Source organism: Haemorhous mexicanus, chromosome 7 (genome assembly GCF_027477595.1).
Source record: "Haemorhous mexicanus isolate bHaeMex1 chromosome 7, bHaeMex1.pri, whole genome shotgun sequence".
Classification (NCBI taxonomy): domain Eukaryota; kingdom Metazoa; phylum Chordata; class Aves; order Passeriformes; family Fringillidae; genus Haemorhous; species Haemorhous mexicanus.
This window is the reverse complement of record NC_082347.1, coordinates 10,924,634-10,944,336: the sequence shown is the minus strand read 5'-3', so window position 1 is coordinate 10,944,336 and position 19,703 is coordinate 10,924,634. Positions and strand designations below refer to the sequence as shown.

The 19,703-nt window shown below is 45.9% G+C and overlaps 1 protein-coding gene across 2 annotated transcripts in view; it reads right to left on the bottom strand.

The window, feature by feature from the left end:
* PRKG1 (protein kinase cGMP-dependent 1) overlaps positions 1 to 19,703 on the bottom strand; it is a 374,427-nt gene that overhangs the window by 209,227 nt on the left and 145,497 nt on the right. The gene's annotated exons all lie outside the window — the stretch shown is intronic.

The following is a 19,703-nucleotide window of genomic DNA, read 5'->3' as shown; positions in this document are numbered from 1 at the left end:
TCCGTGCCTGCGGAGTGTTCACTTCACCACGAGGAATATTCCCAATATTAAAACGAAAGCCCGGATTTAGGGGAATTTTTTTTTTTTTTTTTTTTTTTTTTTTTTTTTTTTTTTTTTTTTTTTTTTTTGGGTCACAGCCCTTCTCTTAAAATAGTGGAAGGTGTCCCTGGTCATGGCAGGGAATGGAACAGGATGAGCTTTAAGGTCCCTTCCAACCCAAATCATCCTGGGATTCTAGACTGTGAACAAAAAGCAGGCTGACTCTGAATAAAATAGGCTGACACTGAATTACTCCCAGTGCATCTCTGTCCCAGTTCCAGGAGTCATGGAAATATCCTGGGAAATCATAGAATGGTTTGGAAGGGGCCTTTAAGCTCAGCCAGTGCCCCACCCCTGCCATGGGCAGGGACACCTTCCACCATGCCAGGGTGATCCAAAACGTAGCCTGGGACACTTCCAGGGATGGGGAACCTGTGCTCTGGAAAATTCCTGAATAACCTCCCAGGATGCCAAGTTAAACACGGATCATTTGAACCACAGAAGAGGAAAAAAAACGAATGAAGCACGTAAGAACAAAGCAGGATCAGTTTTGTCCCCTACTACACCACCAGCAAAGCACACAGGTTTTGTTTGGATGGGGACATTGGGGGTTTTGTCACTCTGAGTCCACCCAATTAAACTTGAAATAACTGGCTTGAAATTAAACCTGAAATCTCTGGCTGAACTGCATCCATGTCCCTCAAATGAATGGAAGGATAAAGTAAATGGCACTCATGTGACTCTCTCAATCAGGAAGATCATTTTTTCCCCCCCCAATAATTAAATGGTCGTTTTCTCTTTCCAGGCACAGAAGAAAACAGATTAAGTGGACCTGAGGAACTTGTCAGCCTCTGTGTAATTTATATAATAGACTAAATTTTTGCAATGCATTATCAGCTCTTCCTTTTTCTTCCCAGCACAGGGGAAAGGGCACTTGCTGCTTCAAGCCAAAACCTTCCACGACTCCCAAATCCAAATAAATCTGAATTTTAAAGATACAAGAATATCCAGGAGGGTATCTGAGAATCCCAGGTGGATTTCTGTGTACAAAAAAAATGTTTCTTCTGTTGTCCAGTAAAGGCTTTAACAGCAGGAATGAGCCAGGGACATTCCCACCTTGTATTTCTCCACACCCACCCAGCAGACACCTGCAAGGCCTAATTCCTCATTTTCAGCTGTCTGTCCCAGCAATGCCTTTGGAACGTGGATAAGAGCAATGGGTTTTAATATTATCCACATTCCTGGGCCCTCTTCAAGTCCTGGACCCTTAGAGAGAGAAAAAAAAAGTCTGGTTCTCCCATAAAGGCACTAATTATTCATCACATTCCCAGGTTCAAAAATACAAACACTGCTAGTGAAAAATGAGGAATGCAAAAAAGCAGGGTTCAGCATGAGCTCATGTATTCCTAAGATATAAATTTCATCCCACAACTCCAAAAATGCCAGGAGGGGTGGGAGGAGGATTCCCTCAATTCAGTGCAGCATTCATGAATGACTATTCAATATTTGATTTCATCTGTGCCTGTTTCACACTTGGACTGCAGCTTGGCTTGTTGGATGCTATTCAAGCTCTGCTCTGAAAACTGAGGAATGATTGTTTGCAGAAAGTTTTCTTTAGGAAATATCACTCTGGATCTGCAGATTTTCCTGAGCAAGGCTGAATATATTTCCAAAATGGCACTTGAGACAAAGCACAAGTTACCCTTACAGTGACAAGCCCCTGGGTGTGTGGGAAATACAAGCCCTGACAATTTTCTCCCTCACCCAAATTCAGGAAAGTTCTGACAGAATAACTACAATATCAGTGAGGAAAAAAAATAAATAATGCATATTTTGCCAAATTTCAAGTTGTTTTCCCGCTGCAAATTGTTGAGAGAGTGCTTTGAATATGGAGAAAATAGCATTTTTACTCAGATGTCCCCCCGGGAAAAGCCAAATAAATTCTGATAGCAATTCCCAGGCTTGTTTGGTTTTAAGCTCCTGCAGCAGCAGTTTAAAGTTTAATCTTTTAGAGCTGTGCAGATGAAGAGGAACTGAACAGGGGCAGCTGGGCAACCTGGAGATTGATGACCCTGCAGAGCCTCATCCATATCCCACTCCCAAAAACCCTCCAGGGAGCTTTACCCTTGTTGGATAAAACCCAAGAGGAAGGGAAATGGAGCCAGACCTGAATTCTGGCTCTCAGAGCTCCAGCTGTAACTGGTGGCAAGCTCCAAGGCCCTTCAGCAAATGCACTTGGAGTTGAACAAACTGATTTTAGCTCCTCTCAAACCCTCTGGGGGAGGCAGTCCCAGTGTGATGGAACTGGGGCACCATCCCCAAAACCAGACCCTGGAAATCCTCTTTTTTTGGGGAGGGATTTCCAGTGCCAAAGTTTATTTAGGAGAACCTGACATCAGCACAAACCCAAAACCAGAAAAGGATTTACCAAGCTGGCCCCACCTCCCTGGCAGGGACCTGCCAGCAAAAAAATGACATCCTAAAACTGCTTTTTAACACTGGCTTTTAAGAAATCGTTTAGAAACTGAGCTTGGAGCCATGAATCCACGTGTACCACGTCTGCAGCCTGGAGCAGTGACTTCACTGACACCTCTTGGATTTAAATCAAGGCACACTCCAGAGGAAGGATTACTGGAGATAAGAGCACAGCTCCATCCCAGGTTCCAGCCCGGCTGCAGGAGCGTTTTGAAAAGCAGGGAGTGCAAAGAAAGGAGGTGATTGCCGAAATCTGTAACAGCAGCCTGGGGGCAGAGAGGGGCTGGGAGAACTGAGAGCAGCTAAAAAAAGGATAAAGGGACTAAAAGCCCGATGAGAGGAAGGCACAGAGCCAGAGTGTGGCAGCCTGTGGAGATCCCACAGTCACTGGATTGGAAAAAACCCTCCAGGATCTTCCAATCCATGCCGTGCCTGATGCCCACCCCACCAAACTGCCGACATTCCCCTGGAAAGGAGAAGTGGAGAGACCCTAATGAATTATCCCAAAAAACCCACTCTGCCTGACAGGAGTGGGCACTCCCATCTACCTCCTCCTGTGACCCACACATCAAAACTCTGCAGCAAAGCAAAATAAATGACTTTTTTCCCCTCTCTGTGAGAGCAGAAAACTAGTTTGGATCTTTTTCTGTTGAGATAATGATGATGATGATGATGATGATGACTATTTTCTGTTGCAGGTGTGTCACAGCTGAGATGGAGACAAGACAAAGCAACACACTCCATTTTCAGAAGGCTTCAAACTGGTTTTATTCTAGCATGCAAGCTTTTTATACATTCTTACAAAGCACATAAGTTTACACTCTACTCATTGGTCACACAGTGCTCACTGGGATTGGAAATTTCAGGTTTCTCTTATTTATCCTTCTTTCTTTCTTGGTTTCTATGTCAATGACCTTGGTAGGAAATTCTTTCAGGGGTAAAAATGGATCCTCTTATCAAACTTCTCTCTGGCTCACAGAAATTGCTCTAAAACCTCTTCCACACAGGTGGGCTGGACCCACTCCCAAGGGGAGATGCACATCCTCAAAAACCATAGAAAACATCAAAAACTATTCACACAGACATATATTTAACCTGGTTTTCCAAGGTCTTTCCAACTGTACTACAGATCCCTGCTCAGGCTTGTGGAGAGGTGACCTCCAGAGCTCCAGCACAACCTTGGTTCTTGTGGGACTCAGGTATTTTGTCTGATTTAAGATCTCCCTCAGCACCAAGGCACAAAGAAAACAGCCTTAAGCTGCCCCAAGGAAGGTTTAAATTGGATTTTGGGAAGTGTTTCTTCACAGGAAGGGGCTGCTGGAAGAGGTGGAATCAGCATCCCTGGAACTGGGATGTGTCACCCCAGAAGGAGCACTGATCCCACACTCTGCCCCTCTGCTGGACAGCTCCCAGAAAATGAACAGCTCTGCCTGATTCATCCATCAGGAGGATGAAAAAAAGAGGGAAAGTCTGGGATCCTTGGGGAAAGCAACAGAAGGTGTGGTTTGCTCAGCTGGATTTTTGAGGAACTCAAGGAGTTAAGCTGAAATTCAAGAAGATCTTCAGAGAGTGGGAGATGCTGGCAGTTTATCCTCACACACACTCCCTTATCCCAGTCCTTCTGAAGCCCAGATGTGAGCAAAAAGTGACCAGAGAGAAGGGATAGGTTTCCTGGTTTTCCTGGATAAAATATTGAAAAGTTCAAATACCCTTCAGGGCACACCTGTCTAATGTGCCTGACTCTTACCTGGATAAATAACGAGTTTCAATCCCAAAAGCAAACAAACCCAAATGCAAACTGCTTTTCCCCCAAGCATTCTGTGGAAGGACACAGCCTGCCCTGCTGAGCTGCAGTGGTTGTCTCAAATTTTGCTTCAGCACCTCTTAACCTGGAATTTTACAGCTCCAATTCCAGGAGTGCAAACTGACCCTCTTTTGGTCCTCAAAGCCTTTTGTGTGCAAAACTCTGATTTGTTTCATTTTCACAGCCCTTGGTTAAAACAATCTCCCTTAAAATACTGAGATGTTCCCTGTGGAATACTCTGAGAAAAGCCCTTTTGCTCACCTGCCCCCCTGCTCACCAGCTAGATCCTGCCATCCAAATTTATTTCCTAGTTGCAAACCTCCTCCCTTGCTTTTCAGAGCTCTCATTTTCATTTCTTGACATTTCAAAATAGTTTGGAAGAATTTCAGCACAAAACTGCCTTCAGCTGCCCCAAGGAAGGTTTAAATTGGATTTTGGGAAGTATTTCTTCACAGGAAGGGTGCTCAGGCATTGGAAGGGGCTGCTGGAAGAAGTGGAATCAGCATCCCTGGAAGTGTTGGAAAGCCACGTTGATGTGGCATTTGGGGACATGGATTAGAGGTGCCTTGGCAGTGCTGGGTTAATTGACTCAATCTTGGAGGGCTTTTCCAGCCTTAGTGATTCTGTGTCAAAATGTTAACAAAAAAAACCCCACCAACACCAAAAGTTGAAGCTATAAAGAAATAAAATAGAGGAATGAGGAGTCTATTTAAATTTATCCTTCAATCAAACTGGAAATCACTTTTGATATGTGATTGATAAGTGAGACTGGGACATGCAGTCACTGCAGTCTCATATCAAAGATAACAGACCAAACCCAGAGGCTGAGACCCCTAAAACCAGCACAAATTCCTTCCCTTCTTTCCCTTTTTACTTAGGAGAATCTTGCACTTGAAAGGCAGCAATAAAAGAACAAATATTTTTAAAAACCCTGAGACAGCCACTTCCTGGAGAAGCTGTAACTCACAGAAATTAAAAATTAATCTTGATAAAAATTTACACACCCATAACATTTGACACTGTTCTGCAGGTGCACAATCCACACATCAATCTGCCTGGAACAAATCCCAGTGCCAAACACTGACAGCTCTGCAAGGAAATCCCACAAAACTCCCTTCCCCAGAGGGTTTGAGAGGAGCTAAAATCAGTTTGTTCAACTCCAAATGCATTTGCTGAAGGGCCTTGGAGCTTGCCACCAGTTACAGCTGGAGCTCTGAGAGCCAGAATTCAGGTCTGGCTCCATTTCCCTTCCTCTTGGGTTTTATCCAACAAGGGTAAAGCTCCCTGGAGGGTTTTTGGGAGTGGGATATGGATGAGGCTCTGCAGGGTCATCAATCTCCAGGCTGCCCAGCTGCCCCTGTTCAGTTCCTCTTCATCTGCACAGCTCTAAAAGATTAAACTTTCAACTGCTGCTGCAGGAGCTTAAAACCAAACAAGCCTGGGAAATGCTATCAGAATTTATTTGGCTTTTCCCAAGGGGACATCTGAGGAAAAATGCTATTTTCTCCACACTCAGTAATTGTGTAGGGTGGGGGGGGGGGGGGTGGTAATTTAGCCCAGTTTTAGCCAAATGCTCTGATGCCTTAATACTTTTTAAGGCCACTGCAGCCTTAGTGATGTTGCACGTGCTCACAACTCCTTCCTGTGGTAAATAATGTGAGGAGATGGATAAATCCACCTGAGGGACACCTGGGATTAGGATTTCTTTGGTCCTTCCAGCCCACAGGGTTTGACCAAAGAGCCAAACAGTTCTGTGTGCTGAGTGACTGCAAGTCCACCTTTCCCACTCCAGGTCTCATGTTCTCACAGCACAGCTCCTCTCTGCCCTGTTTTCCACATTTTCCTGGTAAATAAACCTGGGATGAGGCTGAAGGGGTTGGGCAGGCAGAGCTCTCACTGGAGTGACTCGGATGCAGCAGGAGAAGATCTCCCCTAAATCAATATTTTCACCTGACACCTGCAATGAGCTCAGCTCTGAGTTACAGAAGCAGCAGCACTTTGGTGCTTTCATTCCTCATCCAGGCACAAGGGGTTTGGAATTGCTGGTCAATAAAACTTGGCAGGTTTCTGACAGCAAAGTGTTCCTGACAGAAAAGGAGCTGCAGAATTTCACTCTGTTTTTTCTCCCCCAAAGGCAGGAAGGGAAGGATTTCTTCAGAAAACAAATCCTTTCCCATTTAACAAAAATAATCCAGCTCTGCTCAGATTCCCAACCACCTTCACAGCACAGTGAAAAACTCTATTTAAGTTTCTCCACTGGGAAGGAAAAGTGCAGGCAGGGCCCTCAGGAGCTGCTTCCCTTCCCATTTTATCCTGCAGCCTCCCAGGGAGATGGATGCTGTGATTTCCTCATTTCTCTCCAATATTTAGTCCACTTTGCACCTAACTCTGATTTAGGACCTTCAAAGCATCCTGTGAGAACAGGAAGGACAGTTCAAAGCTGTTTCCTTCTAGGAAGATAGGGGAAAACAACATCAGTGGCTCAACCTGAATTTTATTAAAAAATGCCAAGTGGATCATAAAGCATCCAGAACAACCAAGAAGAGAAGCAGGAATATGAGAAAAGTGTGAGCAGCAAACAGAGAGGGGATTCCCTGGAGACCCTCACATGCCTGGAGGGTTCAGGCTCCACCACAACATGGAAACAACAACACCTATGAAATAATGATTTCACTGCTCTAAAAGATTCTGCTCCTTTATTGCCCCAATTCCCTCCCTGTTGGTCTCACAAATGACTCTTTGTGGTTTCTCCCAGAGCTTTTCAAGGGCTGCTTCCTTCCACAGAACTCCAAAAGTCCAGAGTTCACTGGGAAACAGGGAAAGGATGGGAGACAGGTTGGATTAAACAGAATTGCTCTGCCTTGCCTCTGCTAAAATATGGACCTGAGTTTCCCTGGAGGCCACGTAGTGAGAACCTCACTGCAGACAGCAGAGAAAGGGAATGGTGGAAGTGGTTAGGAAAACATTGGGAATTAGTAATTTGGGAAAAAATACTTGTGCTATGAACTGTAGGAGGCTATTTGATTCAAACAATAAAAAACAGGAAGAAAGGGAGAGAAACCAAATGTGTAAAATCAAGTCTCGGTTCTGAGAGAGAGAGAAAAGGAGAATTTATCACCCAAGGGCTGTTTGTTCTGATAGTCAGATGCCCTCAGCTGAGAATCAGGGTGGCAGCTCTGAGGCAAGAAACCAGGGCTTAAACCACACTAAATCAGAAAATCCCAGGCTGGTTTGGGTGGAAGAGCCCTTAAAGACCATCTCATTCTTCCCTCGGGCAGGGCAGGAGCAGGCCAGCTGTGAGCACACAAAAATCCTCCTTCAAATCTTGATTTCTCCAGAGCTGCTCTTCACTTCTGCTCTTCTCTAGATAACCCAGCACTGCTGACCCCACAGCAGTGAGTAAAACAAGCTACAGCAAAACCTGCCCTGTGCTGGCAGGGATGGAGCAGCCCAGGAGGCAGCTGAGGACTTCTGAATTCTGAAATGTCTTTGATTCTCACAGACAGTTCAGAAAAGAAACCCTGGTGCAGGGGGAAGTGGCATTTTTGGGAATAGATATCCCCAGGGATGGAAATCAGCATAGCAGGAGCTCTTTGGTTTCTTACACAAAGGGCTGTGAGGAAGATTGGACCCATTTGATACAATCTTGGAAAATGCAGGTAGGAACCTGCATTAAAATAAATAAATTTAATAACTAATATAAAATATTATATCTTTAAATAATTAAATTTTATTTCTAAATTATCAAATAATTTAATACATTATTTTATTAAATAAAATTTTATTATTTTAATAAATAAAATGATTTATTTTTAAAAAGTTTGCTGGGTGATCACGGCCTGAGCAAGAAACTCTTTGGAAGTACGAGCTCTCATTCCAAATCCAAGGTGACAAATGGGCAAGTGACAAGATTGGAAACACCTTGTGATACAAAGGAACGTGATTTCTCTGTCAAATGTGTTTGAAGTCTCCTCTGAAAACACAGCAAATTGAGTTTTAATTACTTTTGCATACATCAAGTCTGCACTGAACTTTAAAGTAGCAAAGCTTCGCTTCACTCTCTGCTGCTGCAATTTGCAGCACTCCAGGTTAATGCAATGTCTGCTCTCTGCAAATGTGAAATGCATTCTCTTATGAGCTGCTACTTCATGTTTGCAAATCAGCACATTGGCTGGGCTCAGAAAATGTGATTTATTACTGTCTGGGACATGAGAGAGCAGCAGGAAGCAGCTTTTGATGATGGAGGGAATACAGAGTGACAAGTCCCATTTGCTTCTGAGCTCTGTCACCACTCTTGACTGTGGAAAAGGGGGAAAATCTGATATTGCTCTCTCTGGGAGTGCAGAAAGCAAAGCACTCAGATCTGATCATCTGCCTGCAAACAATTTCTCAGCTCACACACAGTGGCTTCGTGTGACAAGGTGCCCTGAAGAGACTTTTCCTCAGCAGGCCAGGAAGTTCTGGTAATCCTGGAGCAGCAAAAGTGCAAGAGCCAAAGAGTAAAGTCAAACTTATCAAGTACCGGTGCCCTGGCCAACAAAATCAGGGTAGGAGTTTGGAGTTTGGATGGCCAACAGGTCTGACCTCTTTGGAATTATTTTCCCATGGCAAACACCTGTTTTCATGGCCACAGCCCAGGGCTGGAACACTCCTACCTCCTCCATTCCCACACTGGCTGCTTCCTCACACCACCTGAGAAGCTGAATCCCAAAATCAGACAATCCAACACAGTCCTGGGTTGGAAGGTACCTCAAAGCCTATCCAGTGCCACCCCTGCCATGGGCAGGGACACCTTTCCCTGTCCCAGGCTGCTCCAAGCCTTGTCCAGCCTGGCCTTGGGCACTGCCAGGGATCCAGGGGCAGCCCCAGCTGCTCTGGGCACCCTGTGCCAGGGCCTGCCCACCCTGCCAGGGAACAATTCCTCCCCAGTATCCCATCCATCCCTGCCCTCTGGCAGTGGGAAGCCATTCCCTGTGTCCTGTCCCTCCATCCCTTGTCCCGAGTCCCTCTCCAGCTCTCCTGGAGCCCCTTTAGACCCTGGAAGGGCTCTGAGCTCTCTCTGGAGCCTTCTCCTCTCCAGGTGAGCACACCCAGCCTTTCCCCATAGGAGAGCTGCTCCTCATTCCTGTCCCATTCCTGCCCAGCAGGAATTTGTCCTCAGCATGGATGCAAACACTCACACACAAACTTTTTTTATTCCTTTCCTTGTTAAACTTTTCACAGTCTCCACCACCTGTTTCTTAGAAGGCATGAGAAGAGGAAGGAGAGGATGAGCAGGGCTCAGAGGGTGCTTTGGGTGTGAAAATCAGGAGAGCTGCATGAACTGATCCCTAATTAATCTCTACCAAACCCATCAGGGCTGCAGGGCCTGGGTGAATGCACACAACTCTACAATTCAAAGTTCACAGGAGGCTGAAGGCTGGAATTGCAGAAGGGAACATCACTTAAGGACAAACATCCACAAAAGAGCTGGAAAGGTTACAGATGAGAGCTTCTGAAAAGAAACACAGAACCACCCACAAAGCTCATCTACTTTGTTTTCTTTTCTTTGTTGAGTGCAGAGGGAGATGAGAGGAGGAGGACACAAAGCCAAAGAGGGTCCCAACACTGAACTTTCACATGGATTTCTCCTCTGAGGGAGGTGATTTACTCCTTTTCATTGTATTTTCAAGAACCAGCTCCCAGCTCTTTCCCAAGAGGACATTTAACTTCTCTTCCATTGTGCAGTTTACATAAAGCTTTTTTTTTCCCTGCTCCTCCAAGTGACTGCCTTTCTTCTACAACCTGGAATCGCCCTGACATTTCTGCAGGTTTTTAATATCAAGCACATAATATTCTACTGAACCCTAAAGGACAGTGAAACTGCCTTGCACAACACTGCAGAGCCATAAATCCAGGTGATGAGCACAGGTGCTTTGTATTTGTCATCAAAGAGGAGCAAATTCTCTCAAAGAGAAACCCTGTGAGGATACTCCAACCTGAGCCATGGGAGAAAGCTGTCCTCCCCAAAAATCAATTCATCATGCTCTGGATGAGCAAGCCCCTTTCCAAGTGATGGTCTCATGATTGAATATCATCACCCTCCCAGAATGATTTACCCCTGGAGATGGAAAATGAAAAACAGCACTATTGTAGTTGATGAGTTGTTGATCCGTCCTTAAGCTTCGGCCTTGGCAAATTTGACTGTAAATGTGAGGAATTTTGAAAGAATTCGAGACTGGACTTCTGAGGTGGTTTAGATGATGGGATTTATTTTACTTATCTACACAGGCAGGAAGAGTGAGTTCAGCTCACATCTTCACCACATAGTTGAGAAGGTCACAGGACTCTTTGTTACAAGACCTTTTAAGGATTTATTGACTAATAAAAACACTGCCAACAAGGATATTTATGCTTTTGACCCAATCCTTAAATATTCTGTCTTATGGACTCATGTTACAGTGTAAGCTTTCTTAGCCAATCATGGTGCACAAACCTACAGTACTGCATTCTAAACTTCTTGTCTACCCTTGTAACTACTTGTAAATTTTCTGTATTTTAAACTCTAAAACTCTAAACTTTCCTTTTCTTAGCCTACCATGTGTCTGCTTTAAACTATAAACCCACGTTCTCACTTGTAGCACCTAAGTTTGGGAGCCTTTTCCAAGGTCTCAGATCAAATCCTGGGTTTAATTCTGAGCTTTGGCTTCCAGGTCCCAGAGCTGGACACAGCACTCCAGAGGTGCCTCCAGGGCTGCCCCCAGGGCCAGGATCCCTCCCTGCCCTGCTGCCAGTGCTCTGCTGCTGCCCCACAGCACCGCAGAGATGGAGCCTGAATGGGCAGAGGTGCATCACCCATTTCCCAATTCCCAGAAGGAAAGCAGGACAGTGGCCCTGTGCCTGGAGCAGGATAAGGGTCTGGATGGCTCCTGCTCCCACGTTCTGCCTGTCACTAAGGACAGGCTCGGTGCCAGAGGAGCTGCAGGGAGGGAGCTCCTTGTGCTGCCAGCTGAAAAGGCCAGGTCTGAGCCGAGCCAGCCACGTCCTGCTGAGCCATTAAGGAGGAGACAGAGCTGGCTGACAGCACAAACCCACTCTCAGCTGTTCCTCCAGCCTCCCTCATGCCCCTCTGACCTTCCCCAGTGACAAGAGCAGCACAGCCACTGCAGGGAAATGTGTGGCACCAGCACCTCAGGGATTGAGGGATTTGCAGCTGCTAAATAAGGACTTTCATCCACCTGCCTGACTGCCACTTGTCAGAGGACCTGACTGTGCCAGGAGCTACCTGGGGGCCCACCTGAGCCTGGAGCAGCTCTCCCAAGGATGCTGGTGGCCCACCTGCTGCTGAGGAAGGGGGACATCACCAAGGCTGAAGGCTGGTTCACTGTCCCTCAGCAGATAATCCATCCCAGGGATCAGGATTAAGGAAAGGATCACCTGGAGAATGCTCTAACAGGGCACAGATCCCATAAACCTCTGGTGTCCCACAGGGAGGACATGTTCATTGTGTTGCCCAGCAGGCACTTTGCCAAAGCAGAAAGCACCAGGATTCTTCTCTCTCATCCCTCATGGAAAGGCTGGGAACAGCAAAAGATGGCTGTGACATAAAATGTACCCAAGGTCTGAGATTAGGCACCAAAGATTTAGGCCCAGCCTATCCAGAAGACAAGCTGCTTTCTTGTATTAACTTTCACTGGGAGGAGAGAAAAAATCCCATCCAAGAGGCACTTTAGGAACTCAAAACCACAGCCCCATATATTTGAGGGCTTCACAATTAAAGAAATGGAAGATAGTCCTCCTTCCTTTCAGCAGTTTGCCAGCCTGCCTGCTGAATTTAGATTTCTATTTGGAGAGGAAACATTAATTTGGATACCTTGAGATGGCAAGATTCAAATAGGAAATAAAAACAGCAGGAGAAAAGTAAAGTATAGACACCTATATGGATGGTCCAGCTAAACCATGCCCCGGGAGGAGGAGGTCATGCCATCCCAGAAATGCCAGTCTGAGCAGGCTGGTGTGTAAAATACCACTGAATGCAAGATGGGAGAAAGGCATCCATCAAATCCCAAGGGCTCCAGAAGGCAGGGATGAGTGACTGACAGAGCTGCTGTGTCAGGGGAACCCAGTGATTTATTCCTGCTGGGGAAGGTCACAAAGCAGGATCTGCAGGGTCCCTGGCCCATGGAACCCTCAGCTGCCCCAGAAACCCTGGAGCTCAGCCAGCAGGGAGCCAGCACTGCCAGCAATCCATCCATCCATCCATCCATCCATCCATCCATCCATCCATCCATCCATCCACCCATTATCCATCCATCCCTCATCCATTCATCCATCCATTCATCCATCCATCATCCATCCATCCATCCATCCATCCATCCCTCCATCATCCATCCACCCCTCCATCCATCCATCCATCCATCCATCCATCCATCCATCCATCACCCATCCATCATCCATCCATCCATCCATCCATCCATCCATCCATCCATCCATCATCCATCCATCCATCCATCCACCCATCCATGAATCCATCATCCATCCATCCATCCACCCATCCATCCATCCATCCATCCATCCATCCATCCATCCATCCATCCATCCCACTGACCCACCAAACGGTGCTGGAAATGTTGATTATCACAAAGGAGGAGGCAAACACCTGCAGACAAGTAACTGGGCCCAACAACTTCCCCACAATTCCCATCTTTACCTGAAAATCCTTTCCCCATTCCACATTCTTCTTTCAAGGCTTAAAAAGCACCAGAGGCAAAAAGCTGAAGTGTTCACTATAGGCTTACCCAAATTAAATGTCATTGCTTACATTTTCCTTATTTCCCTTAGTTGGATAATTGTGTTCCCAGGAAATTTGGGAAACTGGAATGTTGTGAAATAAAGACATCATGTGCTTTATTTGATGTGCCTGTTCCATCCCTATTTCCCAGCAAGGAGGAAAGGCCTCTCTTTGGACTCAGTGGCTCCGTTGTTCCCACAACTGCAACTCCCTTTGTGCAGTTCACTCCATTAAAAGCAACACATGGATATATCCAATTCCCTTAAATTCCACTTCAGGGAATAACAGGAAAGAGCTGGGGGAGTGAAAGGTTGAGCAAGGAGTTGTCTGGAAGGGTTTATCACAAAAGTAAATTTTCATTAAAATTTGAAACCTGGAAGATTTTGGTACAAGTGGCCATATTTGCTCTTTTCCAGAAAGAAGTCATGGAAGATTTACTGCTCCAACTCCATGGACTCTTATCTCCCCCACACACACTGACAGGAACAGAATTAGGGAATAATTGGAACTCCATTGCAGAACAAGAGCTACAAACTCCTGATCAGCATCAGGAACATCAACCCCATTGAGGGGGAAAATAACAAATATTTCCACAGCAGCAGGCACAGATTGTTTTACCTCTCTTGATCGTGGAGCTGCTCAGCCAAGATCTGTTAACATCAGTGCATTCCAAGGAGCCCAGTTTCATCCCAGACCACCCTGATTTTTCTATCTTTCATTTCTTTTGAGCACAAAACTCCAAGGGCACACATAGGTTATGGAATCAAGGTCACTGTTACACTTCTAATTTATGACTTAAAAGGGCAAAGGAGGGCTGACAATTTCCTTGCATTTAGGAACCAATTAGGAGCAATTTATTACAGTTCATTTCTGAGGATTGCCACGAAGCTGCTGGCAGGGGGGGAGCACATAACTCACTATTTACACACTGTTTACTCTCAGTTTGGCCCTTCATTTCCTCTCTACAAGCAGCTCTTCAGAGCACCTGAATTTGTTGGAGCAACACTGCAGAGTTGTAACCTACCATTGATTTTTACTTAACCCATTTCCTACTGGAATTGTTGCATTGGAAAACAAACCTGCATTTTCTCACGAGGTTTTTGGGTTCATTTATCAGCCTGGTTCATCCCAGAGATTTAACCCATGGATTAGACATATATCCCCTAAATCTGTCCGTAATTTTGAGGTGTTTGGGTAATTTCTGCTCTGGTTCATCCCAGAGATTTAATCCATGGATTAGACATATATCCCCTAAATCTGTCCATGATTTTGAGGGGTTTGGGTCATTTCTGCTCTGGTTCATCCCAGAGATTTAAACCATGGATAGGACATACAACGCCTAAATCTGTCCATAATTTTGGAGACATCACAGCTTTTGGGCACCAAAGATTCCAAAAGGACCAATTTGATTCAGTTCATGGAAGCTGAGGAGCCACTGGAACCCAAATTCCACATTCAGGAGGGGCAGATCCACATGGAAAGGGGGTGATGGAGCTGCTCAGGGCCAAGCAGGAGCTAAGCCCTGTCCAGCCCCACTGAGGATATTCTCTCTCAGGCTATGGGAGAGGGTGGAAAGCTGCAGATGGAAGCAGCAAGTCCCAGAGGGCTGGGACTGCTTGGACAGAGAGGTTTGGAAAGAGAAATTTAAGATCTGGATGGATTTGTTGGATCTATCCCAGGCCATCTCTCTCCCCCTGCTTGGTGCACTGGTGGGGGACTGTCCTGCTGGCAAGTCACACGTGTCACATCCCAACCATAACCAACCTGAAACGTGGAGTTTTGGGTCAAACTGGGGACACAGGAATTCTGGATTTCAGCTTTGACCAGAGGCAGCACCAGGGCAGAGAAGATTTTTCCTGCAGGTGAGGCCACCCAGAGCCCAAAGCCAGGGATTTGTGTTTGACTTGAGAGCTTTACCAGCACTCTGCTAACAGTTTGTTGTCCCAGTTTAATTGAGCACGAGCACTTAACATTTACTTTTCCCAGGCAATTGAGCAGGGAAAACTCAGTCCCACATCCACACAAACTCAGCAGATCCAAGTACAGCCAGCCAGCCACAGTTTAATGGGAACAGCTACAAATGTGGCACTGCCATCCCAGCAGCTGGGAAGCACAAGGAGTTCCTTGCTCAGAAGCATAAGAGAGGACACAGGGCAGCCACCACAGCAGAAATTTGGGAATGTTGGGAAGGAATCCTTCCCTGGCAGGGTGGGGAGGTTGCTTAGAGAAGCTGTAGCTGCTCCTGGATCCCTGGATGTGTCCAAGGCCAGGTTGGATGGGGCTTGGAGCACCCTGGGATAATGGAAAGTACAGCAGTGTTGGAACCCTTATTGCTGAGAATTTCAGACTTTCTGTGCTGACAAACACTGACCCCCAAGAGAACACCTCATTTGACCTGAGGCTGTGGAGAAGGCCTCCAAAATGGAAGGAGAGAACTGGGATTGTGGTGTGGAGTTTGAATAGAAATGTGTGATATCACATAGGAAAAAAACTTAGAGTTTAAGGTTTTAGAATACAGTAATATATATAAACAAGATGGAGGTTTTAGGGCAGAGGCTGGTCCTTCTTCTTCACCCTCTTCTCCATGGGTTTGGGTGGTTTTGTGTAATTGGATAAAGAAGTTCACATTGTGGGCCATGAGTGGTTGGTTATTGAGTTAAAAGTAAAAATAATTTAGATATCATTTCTTAATTAAACAGTTTGTCCTTAAAAAGCCTTGTAAAGAAAAAATACAACTCCAATTTTTTAGTTTGCTAGAGTGAAGTGCTGTAGAACTCACAGTTTGTGAGACTGTAATATAGATAAGAACCAATAAACACCTAAGTCCAAACAAGAAAAACCATTTCACACATTTAATCCCGACCCTAATAAATAAAAAAAAGTTAAAACTCAACACAGCAGCTTCCACTCAAGACAAACTTTGGGAGAAATACAGCCAGAGGAAGGGATTTGAGAGCTTGGGATCCTTGGCTTCAGGGACAGCCCTTGCTCATGGTGTGATGGGTCTAATCACACCCAGCTTTCACTTTAAATGCTACCAGTGCCAAATTCTTTAACTTCCAGAGCCAAGCTCTTTGGATAATCAATGAGGAACCAGGATAACCAAGTTTTTGGACTCACAGAGCCTACCTGGAGCAGAGAGAAATTATAGCAACGATAAAAAGAGCACATGGCCACACAGGGAGCTGTTTTTCCAGACTGCCCTCCACCACTCAGAGGTTAATGCAGCACTCTCCAAGCCCTGCTCAGAGCTGGAATGTGGCTTTTCAGGCACACTCCAATTTGCCATGATTCACCTGGCACTTAGAGAGTCACTGATCCCCCAGCTAATCCTACATCACAGCCCTGCAGGACAGAAAACACTGCTGATAGTGGAGGGGTGAAAATCAAAGCTGAATTCGTGCAGTTTGAGGGGGCTTCTGGTTAAAAGCTGCTCTTAAGGAAAGGATTCTGACAGGCTTTGCACTTCCCTATCCAGGAAAAAAGGAAGTTTAGGCTGCAGGGTGATCTCTGCAATGGTTCTGCTGTCTGGGAGCATTTACACACGGGGGCTGCTGAGGCAAGAAAGCATCGAAATATGAGGGAGATTTGGGCCCTGAGGAGAGGAAAAAGGGCCAGGGATAGAGTTTAGAGTAGGTTTGAGTTTGATCCCTGCCCAGGGCCAGCACTAAACCACCACTGACACGGAGCTATGGCTGCATTGGAGCCCTTCTTTCCCTGTGCCTTCCACTGCTGCCCACACAATGACAGGAATCACCATGAAGGTGATTCCAAAAGACCTCCAAGAACATAAAATTCTTGACTCAACACCACCACATCAAATAAACCACAGCACAAAGTGGTATGAGGAGCTGCAGGTGTACTGAGTGCACAGCTTTACCTCTGGGTTTTCCTTCCTCCCTTTTATGGAGCTGTAATTCCCACCACAGTCACAAGGATGGGAACTGTGTGTCTGTGACAGACTCGAGCCTCTGCCACAGCACCAAGTGAGAAAGGATGGGAGTGGGATTTGCAAAATAGCTGCTCTGCCAAGTTCAGTCACAGAAAACATCACCACAAGGCACATTTTTGATGATTGAGCCTGAAAGGCAGGAGTTATCCTGGAAGGAGAACCCATGGAAGTATGAGGAGCAATAGGAGACACAAATTTCCCACAGACCAATTCCCAAACCCCAAGAGCTCTGCCTGCTCCAGCTGATGACAAATCACAATTTAAGGAGAAAAGCAGGGAGTTCCATTCCTACCAAACACTAATTCTGTGCAATGGTTCTCCCTGACAGGAAATAAAAAAAAAAAGTAAAAGCCAAGGCAGGGTGGCTGTGAAGTGATGCAATCAATCCACATCTAAGTGGCACATTAACAACCACAATTACCAGTTCATCTTTCCCAATTTGTGTGTGCAGATTCTTAAAAGTCAGAGCTGGAGCTGCACACATCCTTCAGGAGAGGGAGATGAGGAAATCCTGCGTAGGCAGCCCTTCACTGGGGGCTGGTTTTGCACCATTATTGATGAAACACAAATTCCTGAGCCCTCAAACTTTGTTATTTTGCTGGTTTTCCATTGCCAGAACTCCTGCTGGGCTTGCCAGTGGGAAGCGCGGGAAGAACTGAAGTGAGCAAGAGCTGCCTTGGCAGCAATGAGGAGCCAGGGGTAGCAGCCTCCAACAGTTCCAGGTTTCACTCTAATACTCCACAGACATCTCCAGATCTTTTGGGACAAGCCCCAGGATATTTTCAGTGCAGCAAAGCAGGTCAGAGAAGAAGGAAGGTTAAGGGGATCAGAGAATCATGGAGTGGTTTGGGGTGGAAGGGACCTCAAAGTCCATCCAGTGCCACCCCTGCCATGGCAGGGACACCTTCCACTACCCCAGGCTCCTCCAAACCCTGTCCAACCTGGCCTTGGACACTTCCAGGGATCCAGGGGCAGCCACAGCTTGTGTGGAAAACTCGCTGATACTAATTTGAAACAGTTCTGAAGGCTGAGGGAATATTTTGTCTTGTTCCTAAAGCAGCAGCACAAGTTTTACACAACGAGCACTTTGCTGGCAGGCAGCACCAACCTTCAGAGCCTGGGCTGGTTTTCCCTGGCAAACCCTACCTCTGTTTGCCAATCAAGTGTGTTTTAGCCAACACGACAGCTAAATGATGGTTTTTGCTTTTGTTGCTTTCCCATTTGGAGAATTTTCCAAAGCCCCATTTGGAGAAGCTGCCAGCTCTGTAAATATTGTGCGTGCAGAGCATATGTTGTAATAAATACCAGGATATACATTAAAGGAGAACACACATTAATTGCTGCTTTGTTATTCTGCTGCCTGAGGTGGAATTTCATCTACTGCAATGCCAAAATTTCACCCTCCATCCCAGCTGTGAACCTCAGAGCACCAAAGACCACTGCAGAGCACCCCAGATTATTTCCCAGCTAAGCTATTTGACCTAAATTTCTTCCAAAATATGATTAAAAGAGAGAAATTTTAATTTTAAAAAATCCTATTTCTGCTTTATTTTGTTGAGTACACATAAATAATCACTCACAAATCCCAGCTCCTCAGTGAACAGCCCTGCATGACAAGGCTGATTGTCCTCTCCAATTCATGGATACAAGAGGAATTTCTTAAATTGTCTATTAAATACAGAAAGAACCAAATACAGCAGAAGATCCAAATCTTGGCCAAACCTCCCAGAACCTTTCCATGGCTTCTAACCCCATAAGAGCTGAAAAATCATGGACTCATGGATTATTTTGGGTTGGAAGGGACTTTAAAGCTCACCTCACCCCATCCCCTGCCCCGGGCAGGGACTCCTTCCCCTATCCCAGGTTGCTCCAAGCCCTATCCAGCCCAGCCTGGCAGAGAATTGTTTTTCAGACTCCAAACCAGCACTCTGGTCACAAGCAGGAATTAAGGAACACATCTTTCATCTTCCTGAAGGATTTTGTGAGCACTGCAACTGCCTCAGGCTGGCTGAGACCTTCCCTGCACCATGCAGGGATGCTCTCCCCTCCCTCCCCATCCTCTCACTGTTCCCAGGTAATAAAACCTCGGGGAATTGAGGCAAAGAGGTGCCCACAAATCAAGGCCTGCCATTTCTTCCTTTGGCTGGTGACAAACAGCCCCACGAGGAAAAGGAAAAAAGCAGTGTCTGCAATAAAACCCAGCCAGCTTTTCTTTTCCTAAGGCTGTTTGTCACTCTTCAGGGCATCCGAGAAATGAGCTCAAGAAACTTGATCAAAATTGCTAATTTTGGAGCCAAGCACATCCCAACCCAGCACCTGGGAAGTCTTTTATTTCCCCTCTTAAAACAGAAGCAAGAGTTTTCCTTGAATCACAGAATTCCAGACTGGTTTGGGCTGGAAGGGACTTTAAACCCCATCCTGTTCCATCCCTTGCCAAGCTGCTTTCCTGCTGTCTCACACCCAATTTTCCTCTGGATTTAAAGTGGTGAAGGACCCAGGTGGGAAACAAAGGTGGGCACCTGCATGGCTGCCCTTGCAGGGGAAAAATAAAGGAGTATTTTTTAACAGACAGAAGCTGTCCCCTGAAATGAGATGGATGAATTTACTCCCAGAGATTGATGAGAGAAAACTCAGTCTGGAAGGGAGGCAGGAACCATAAATAA